We start from the raw sequence: 9,593 nt of genomic DNA on the forward strand, positions 1-9,593 counted from the left end.
CGGTTGGGAAAGGATTCGAAATTCAAAAGAAAATTTCGAACGTTGGAACCCCGTTTCAATTATTCGCATTCAATTATACGTTTACTCGACGAGCGTGCACTCCGCACTACCCCTAACTCGTTTCCAAGCTTTAACGCATAATTGCATCGGCCTATAGTAAATCACATTACTACTAAAATACATTGATGATACTAAAATCACCAACAATAAGCACCATAAACACCATATATTCTAATAGAATAAGCCATGAATACATATGCCCCTTTATAAACTCCCCTGGAAAAAGACATCATCGCTTATCAGTATGTAATACTGAACCAAAATAACAAAATCGTGATGGTTTCAAAGGAGGTGTTTAAATTCTCATATAGGAAAAATACTGGATTAACATTTAGCCTCCTCAAGCAGAGTTGTTGTTATTCCGCACTTCTTTCAATCAAAACGCAGTTTGGTGCTCTCACAGCCATACCGCCACAAGAAAATAAACAACAATACGCAATATGAACGCCTCTGTATAGTTATTCCAATGAATGCATAAACACATCCCATTAAACCAAAAGCACGTAAAAATGATAAAATAGAAACGATATATATAAAAAAAACGTGAGGAACACCAACCAAAACGTGATTGTTACAGTGTCGTCGCCGTGGGAGTCACCGGAGATTGGAAGGTTTCCAAAATGCCATCGATGGTGGTGTGATACGGTGAGCTGATTTCGTCGAACCTCAAAGCCTCCCGGCGGAGGATGAGCCGTTGGAGATTGCTTTGGACGATTCTGTTTGTCGGAGAAGAGGGGTTTTTTGTGAAGGAAAGTTGTGCGATGGACGGCTTGTCAGTGTGTAGGTGCGTTGGAGATGAAGAGGAAAAGTCCTCTTCTTGTTTTCTTTTCTTTTTCGTTTTTCTTTTTTTCAAGAGTGGCCGAGAGAGATGTCGTGAGGGATGTGTGGTATTCCAGAAGAGGAACAGTGAGTGAGTGTATTGAGAGGATGAGAGTCGTTAAAGAGTGTGAGGTAGCGTGAGGGAGTGAGAGAGATGATGGAGAGTGATTGAGTGTGACAGGAAACGTGAGAGAGTGAAGGAAATCTGTGTGAGAGGATTTTCACTTTTATTTCTCTTTTGTTTCAAAACACAACACTCAAATCCCTCTCATCACTTTTATTTTTCACTATTATTTTTTATTATATCATCATCTTCTCATCAAATCTATTTAGTATTTTCTTCAACAAAAAATGAGAGTTTATGAAAAAAAAAAAAGATTTTGTGTGTTAGTACTTGCATTCTATAATAACTTGTTTTCTTTCTTTATCTTGTACTTATCACTAAAATACTATGTAGAAAATATAGGAAGGGAAGAAAATGATGTGAAGACCAAAGATCTACCACCACTATGTAAAGAGATAAAATCAAATCAATTCATCCATAAAAATCGAAATCCAACAAAGAAAGCAACAAATATATATTTGTTGGCACTCCTTAAGCCTATTTCATAGGTACATTGTTATCCCAACCAACTCAATCAACAACCTTTACAAGTTTAATATTTATAAACCATTATATAATTTGCAAACTGAACGACGTGGGACCTATACTACATCACCATTTTGCCTGATTTAGAGTTGTTTTCCAATAAGTCTTTCCTTTTCCAATATCTAATACAATCTTTCCTTTGTCTGCTAATTGTGTACGAAAAAGAATGCATAACAATAAACATAAAAACAAAGTCGAATCTCTATTATGGAAAATAGTGTGCTAACTGTAGCAACATAAGGAATCCAACTCAAGTAATGACAGAGACTAGTGCAGATGATAAAACACTTGAGCAAAATATGCATAATGTAGTGCGTAGGGATGGGCCTCCGAGTTGTCATGTTATTGCTTCTGATGGAGAAATGGTACATAATTTAAATTCTACCTTGTTTTTGTTGACATAAGGTTATTTCTTTTGCAAACTATAGAAAAGCTTACTAGATCTTCTCTGCGAGTTCAATTTACCACCGGGGTTATTTCCTCAAAACACAATCTGTAACGAATTTGACGGAATCAAGGGTAAGCTGGTTGTCTACTTGCCATCTGAAGTGAGGTAAGCTTCAAGAATTCCTCTGTACTGCGATACGTATCCCAAGCCAAATCATTGAATGAACCTGAATAATATGTTGAGCACAAGCAAATCAAAAGAGGCAAACAGAAGATCATTACCTCTAAAAACCTCAAGACCGATTTTGATATATTCGTGACATGATCACAGCGAGGGTGTGGTACCTACAAAGTCTCCAACGATCAAGTTATTTATAAAACCGTTAAAGGGTATATTAATTCAATCATGAATAATTAACTATAAACACACATGATGAAAGATTAATTAGAGAAAAAAAAGAATTATCTGATAAACTAGTACAACAACTAGCGTGTGTAAGGAGATGCTCATTCTCTTGTTAGCTTGACTACTTAGATTCATTCGAGTAATGGACGAACTTTGATTCTTAGATTTTCCATATTCCTCACCTCCAAACCCTCCAGCAACGTCTGAATCTAAAGCTACTCATTTTGTCGCCCAGCCGCTGCCACTCAAGCAGTGGGACCTCAATTGCCTCCTATTCCTCAAGGTATTGCAAATGAATTTGTTGCAGACACTCTGTTGCATCCGGACCTATTCCAACCTCCTCAGATCACAAGATCTACTATGGGACCTCCGCTCAGACCTCCGATACCACCACTGACCTCACGACAAGAGGCATAGTCTGGTTTCCAACTACTACAAGCTAACCTCGAAATATAAGATGCCAATGAATTGTTGAACTACATGAAATTCCTGTCAACATACTTGTATTATATTTTTTACATTAGTGTCAAACAAACCAAACAATCCCAATTTTAGTAGCTAATATGTTGGTGGATTGATCCTGGAGGGAGATTGGCATTAAAGCCACTTGTTTGAAGTCTGATTTCATCTACAAAATTTTGTTGCTTATTCAATTTAAATCTGCAGCATTGTTGGCAATGGCCGAAGGCATGAAATATCCAGTTTTCAAAAAATTAGTTGGTTCTTGCCTCCCAAAGTAATGAGCATAAAAGTTGGGAAACAAAGATTATCTTACAAAGAAACGAGTTGGTACTGATTTATGCCAAATTTTAATGCTATATTTACTTGATCCAACTATTCCCACATTCCCCAATAGTTTATCACATGCTTCCTGCTGAATTCATTTCCACATCCTTGCCTAGCACCACCAGTTGTATTTAAATCTCATTCCTTTCTCAACTACTTTAGCATGTTACCACTACATAAAATCACTTATTTCATTCCTTCTCAGTTATCATACTCACATGTTTTGTTTCGGCATCAAGTAGTTGATTCACTAGGTGCACCAGAATTTATATTTGAGGCATGACTTCACACTTCAAACTCAGCCTCACCCGGAAACCATTTGTTTCAGAAGGCCCACTTGTCAATGACACTCATCCACTCATAGCTGTGTTGAAGATTGGACTGTGCTTACATTAGGGTAGACCGAGGGAAACTTTTGTTCTTCAACACTCCAAATCATAACAAATTAGTTATGTTTTTGAGATGTTTGCTTTCCTTTATGTTTGATCGTACTCATGAGCATGGAATGGCATAGCAAAGGTGTGGTACCTGCAAAAACTCCGACGATCAAGTTAGTTATGAATTCAAAATAGTTTTGGTAAATAAAAGAACACACTACCTTAGATATCCTCCAGCCGATCATGACAAATTCACAATTACATAATCAAGAATTAAGATTATCCATAAAACCATGTTTTTGAGACGTTTGCTTTCCTTTATGTTTCATCATACTCATGAGCATGGAATGGCATAGCAAAGGAGTTGTACCTGCAAAAACTCCGACGATCAAGTTAGTTACAAATTCAAAATAATTTTGGTAAATAAAAGAATATACTCCCTTAGATATCCTCCAGCTGATCATGACGGTGTAAGCATTGAAAAGTTAATAAGCTCACTACAAGAAAACCAACAAAAAGCTCCCAAGACAAGTAAAAAATTGTTCAAATCAAGAATAGGCTTCACATTTATATTAAAAATTGTACATATTAATTAGAAAAAGGAAATCAACGAATGAACCGGAATAATATGTTGAGCACAAGCAAATCAAAAATAGGCAAATAGAAGAACATTACTTCTAAAGACCTCAAGACTGATTTTGATATATTCGTGACATCATCATAGCAAGGGTGTGGGACCTACAATGTCTCCAACTACCAAGTTAGTTATAAAACCGTTACAGGGTATATTAATTCAATCATGAGTAATCAACTATAAATACACATGATGAAAGATTAATTAAAGAAAAAAAAAGAATCATATGATAAACTAGTACAACAACTAGTGTGTGTAAGGAGATGCTCATTCTCTTTGTTAGCTTGAATACTTATCTCTTAGCCTTCACTTGAGCCAAACTTTCTTGGTCAGGAGCTCTCCAAAGTCTGATGTTGGTTTGATCACACTCTTGGGGTTGAGAGCATTCCTAAGTTTGAACATAGCCTCCAAAGATGTACCAATTGAATGCCTTGCAGCATTGACGCCTTCACTTGTAACCTCAACTGCTGGCTCTCCCTATCTAGTAAGACCAAAAGAAACGGTGAAATAAAAAACAAAGTCAATCATGTCATGATCACTCAAGATGCTTCTTGCACTACTTGATACTAAAACAAGTCAAGTGTTACATTAGATGTTTAATGATATCAAAATCTACGAGCAAACTATAAACTAAGTTAAGCAAATATAAAAATGAGATTGGTCTTAAAAAAATTGAGGTTTCAAGCAAAGGAGCTATCATCAAGGTCACAGTAACTTGAGCTACAGGGTTTTAAAAAATGTTCCGCGGCCATGAAAACGGCCGCGACAAAACGGTTTTGGAAGATGTCGATACCGATGCCGTTATCACCATTTTCTATATTAAAGAACGAATTTTGGTTAGTTCACACAGAGACGACCACAATCAGTGTCGCGGCACCTGTATCGACCGAAATCGCGAAAACCTTTACACGACCGCGACTGTTTTTTAAAACCCTGACTTGAGCAAATCATCAAACATTCTTGTAGAACTAGCCACAATTACATTTCAAAATCAAAACACAATTACATTTCAAAATCAAAAGATAATACCACCCACACCAATACAAAAAAGAAGTGCCAGAAACAGCTCAAAGCAGAAATCAACCCACTCTTTGTATATGAAAGTACCATTTCGCCACATTATTTATAACAAAACAATCGCCTTGCATATATTGTAAAATCCAAATGAAAAGAGGCAACATAAGAACATTACCTGTAATGACCTCAAGACTGATTTTGATCTATTCATGACATGAGCATAGCAAGGTTGTCGTAGCTTCCTGCAAAGATTCTTACGAACAAGGTTGCAGTCCACATGTTAGAACATCATGTTCAACATGTGTCCCTTCTGCACCATAACCAACTAAAGCAAACTCCATGTTGTTTTGCATGATGCAGCCAATCCCAAAAGAATCAACAATCTTCCCTTTTGAATTTTTTTGACAAAACAACTCTTCAAGCTTGAAACAACTAACTATCACATGTATACTTAGACCAACAACATCAACAACAAAAGAATATTCATCAGAGCATACACAGTAGCAGCACAAATCAAAGCATAATTCATAACTCATGAGGTGGTTACACACACACACACACACCCGATATCATGTGTTTTTTATAATGCTCCATAAAAATAGACATGCAAACATTCAAGATGAGTTAGTCATACATGTATATAAGGTTAGTAGTCGATAGTTAGAGATCAGAAGCTACTACTAACACATATAGGAAAATTCAGCACACACAACATATGAGGGCGGGATGTCACACAGATAAGTCAGTACCAAGCACAACATGATATATGCAGAAGATCCTCTTACATCATAAAGGCAGTAGTCAAGTCAATAGTTACACCACTCCACTACAAACTCCATTAGTCAGTAGTTACACCACCACTCCACCAACTACCAGCTACACACCATTACCCAACTAATTCAAGATTGCACCACAACTAATTCAAGATTGCACCACAACTAATTCACATGAGACAAAGATCATCAAAGAAAACATTATCAAAGAAGTGTGCCCTTTTCTTTTTCCTTTTTCTCCCCCTCTTTGTCAAAAAAGAGACAAAGGACATAGGACCACCATCGAATACACAACCCAGTAGTAGATCTTGTAGACATACATGATAATACGACAAAATCGCCTCTCAAAATGGTCGAAAGTGGACTAGTACTTAGGCCCGTCGTATTTATTCGGTAGTACACTTAAATCTAAAACCGGTTGTGACCAACTGATATCACCCCTAAATTAACAACATACAGATGAGTCCCTTCAAAACGTGAAAACATACTTTATTGTGTAATCATGTAAATATCTTTTCTCATAATTATTTTTTGTAGTACATCAACAAATAGGTAATGACTTTGTAAGTTTACACGATACAAGCATAAATTACAAAAAAGCAATAAATAAATATAGGTCCTCTATTTAGGTGTTTTTAACTTTAAAAAGAATATTTCTAGGTCGCCCTAATATCTATTATATTACAACTTAAGCCTATTTATCATAGGTCAATTGTTATCCCGACCAACTCAAGCAATAATCATTACAAGTTTAATCTTTATAAACCATTATATAATTTGCAAACAAAACGACGTGGGACTTATACTACATCACCATTTTGCCTGATTCAGAGTTGTTTTGTAATAAGTCTTTCCTTTTCCAATTTCTAATACAATCTTTCCTTTGTTTGCTAACTGTGTGCGAAAAAGAATGCATAACAATAAACATAAAAACAAAGTTGAATCTCTATTATGGAAAATAGTGTGCTAACTGTAGCAACATAAGGAATCCAACTCAAGTGGAACCATTTCAACATCCAACTCAAGTAATGACAGAGACTAGAGAAAAATATGCATAATGTAGTGTGTAGGGATGGGCCTCCAAGTAGTCATGTTATTGCTTCTGATGGAGAAATGGTACATAATTTAAACTCTTACCTTGTTTTTGTTGACATAAGGTTATTTCTTTTGCAAACTATAGAAAAGCTTACTAGATCTTCTCTGTGAGTTCAATTTACCGCCGGGGTTATTTCCTCAAAACACAATCTGTAACGAATTTGACGGAATCAAGGGTAAGCTGATTGTCTACTTGCCATCTGAAGTGAGGTAAGCTTCAAGGATTCCTCTGTACTGTGATACGCATCCCGAGCCAAATCATCGAATGAACCTGAATAATATGTTGAGCACAAGCAAATCAAAAGAGGCGAACAGAAGAACATTACCTCTAAAAACCTCAAGACCGAAGATGTACCAATTGAATGCCTTGCAGCGTCAACGCCTTCATTTGTAACCTCAACTGCTGGCTCTCCCTATCTAATAAGACCAAAAGAAACGGTGAAACAAAAAACGAAGTCAATCATGTCACGATCACTCAAGATACTTCTTGCACTACCTAATACTAAAACAAGTCAAGTGTTACATTACAGGTTTAATGATATCAAAATCTACGAGCAAACTATAGACTAAGTTAAGCAAACATAAAAATGAGATTGGTCTTAGAAAAAGTAGGTTTCAAGCAAAGGTCCTATCATCGAGGTAAGCAAATAATGTTGGATATGAGAATATTAGAACACTGGAGTCAATACAGAGAATTAATCAAGGACAAGATAGAACATGATCAATCAGCTATCTATTAGAAATACATGGAAGCCTATGAAAATGTTAACGTTAAAGACAAGATTTGCCTAAACAGGAACCATCCAAGAGCATATTATTTAACAGTAATCAATCTATAACAAATAGAGATAGCAATGAATTAATGTGCAATTGGTCAAGCACCCTTATACCTTAAAGCAGGATTAGTATAGCGGTGCAGTGTCACCGTAAGGTGAGAAAATCATTAAACCTTCTTGTAGAACTAGGCACAATTACATTTCAAAATGAAAACACAATACCACCCACACCAGTATATAAAAAGAAAGTGCTAGAAACAGCTCAAAACAAACCGCAGAACTCAACCACTCACTGTATTCAGAAAGTAGCATTCTGCCACAATATTTGTAACAAAACAATCACGTTGCATATATTGTAAGAACCAAATAAATAAAAAGTGAAAAGAGAGATACATTACCTGAAGACGGAGTTTGATCCTACTCATCGTAACACAAGTATATATAGTAACAGATGGTTTCAAAATAAAAGAACATACCTAACAGACGATCAAGAATACAGAAATTCATAATCAACTGAATGGAATAATAAGTTGTTACTATCTAAATGACATCAAGATTGCGATTTTCCTCTTTCTTTCAGCCTCGATGGCTTCTTGGGTCTTGTCGAGGAGACGAAACAGTTGTAACCGCATCTCACCAAGCTCAATAATTTCATCCAGGAATTGTAAGCGTCTTCTGAGTGGTGAGGGAGTATGATGAGGTGATAATGTGATCATTTGAGGAATTTCATCTAAAAACTGTATCTTTCGTTTCTTATTAGGTTTTGGAGCCGAAGGGGGTGAGGAAAATGAAATCTGAAAACCTGGTGAATGTGGTGAATCCATTGAAAGAGAACACAAAACGATTGATTGAGAATGACAGAGATTGAGAAACAAGATTGAGAGATTGAAACAACGTTGTTGTTCTTGTTGATGTCTGTTGTATTTATAATGTTTCGCGGATTAGGGCGCAACGGTTACCTTATGATTCGCGCGGATGAATTAAGGCGGTGCTAAAACAAACACTCGCTACTGTATTATTAAATTAAATGGTTTTTATTATAATTAAATCATTATTTTTACAATTTATTCTTATTGTTATTGAAATACTCTCTATATTTATGTGATCATCCGGTAATTAAAATTATTATATAAATATATTTGTTAGCTTTCTTACAAGTATATTATTTATATATTTTATGCTTTTTTTAATGAATTTATGTTTGTTGTTTTTAAGTATTAATCATAACTAAATCGGCATTAAGTTGATACACAAAATTACATTCATCTAGAGCAAGGTTACTAGTAGTCTCGTTCTCTTGATCGTGCGTCCATTTTCTATAGCGCGTGTCCATTATTTGGTATATTTATTTACTTATGAAAATGATGTGTCTATCCCATAGTTATACAAAATGCAGTTAAAGAAAGAAGTCACATTCTCCTGAATCAGGGGGAGAATAACGACTCCATTTTCTATTGAAATTTCTTTCGAGATTTCTAACATGATGTTTGTCAAGCTTTTGTCTACCCTTTCTTCCAGAGTACCTCAAACATCTCATGAAGTGCGGAAATCGTTCTCGGAACAAGATTCCTTCTATGCCCATAATCTCTCGGATACTAGAAAAATGTAATTGATGGTCGAGTTAGCATATCATCTGATTTGTGAGGGTTTCCTTGTTGAGTTTGGTTGTCTCTAAATGAGGTGAAGTGCTTACACCCAATAACCTGACCAAAGAAAAAGATTTGTGGAAGAGTAGGTGTGATGTTGTTATTTGTGAGTGGACTTCTCTTCAAGATAAGGTGTTGAAACCTCGAACGGAGCTAAATTAGTGTTGT

The 9,593-nt window shown here is 35.8% G+C and overlaps 1 long non-coding RNA gene across 3 annotated transcripts; it reads right to left on the minus strand.

Annotated features, from left to right (window-relative positions):
- Positions 1-1,601: 1,601 nt before the first annotated feature.
- On the minus strand, positions 1,602-8,725 carry LOC127118876 (uncharacterized). Of its 3 annotated transcripts, none has more exons than XR_007802424.1 (4): positions 7,359-8,725; positions 5,311-7,274; positions 2,198-4,599; positions 1,602-2,105 (listed from the first exon to the last, which is right to left on the minus strand). It is a non-coding gene; the product is annotated as an uncharacterized LOC127118876 (long non-coding RNA). The 3 variants fall into 3 exon arrangements; XR_007802423.1 differs by having other exon boundaries at positions 5,311-7,237; positions 7,330-8,725; XR_007802422.1 differs by having other exon boundaries at positions 5,311-8,725.
- Positions 8,726-9,593: the final 868 nt, after the last annotated feature.

This window comes from Lathyrus oleraceus, chromosome 2 (genome assembly GCF_024323335.1).
Source record: "Lathyrus oleraceus cultivar Zhongwan6 chromosome 2, CAAS_Psat_ZW6_1.0, whole genome shotgun sequence".
NCBI classification, from domain to species: Eukaryota; Viridiplantae; Streptophyta; class Magnoliopsida; order Fabales; family Fabaceae; genus Lathyrus; species Lathyrus oleraceus.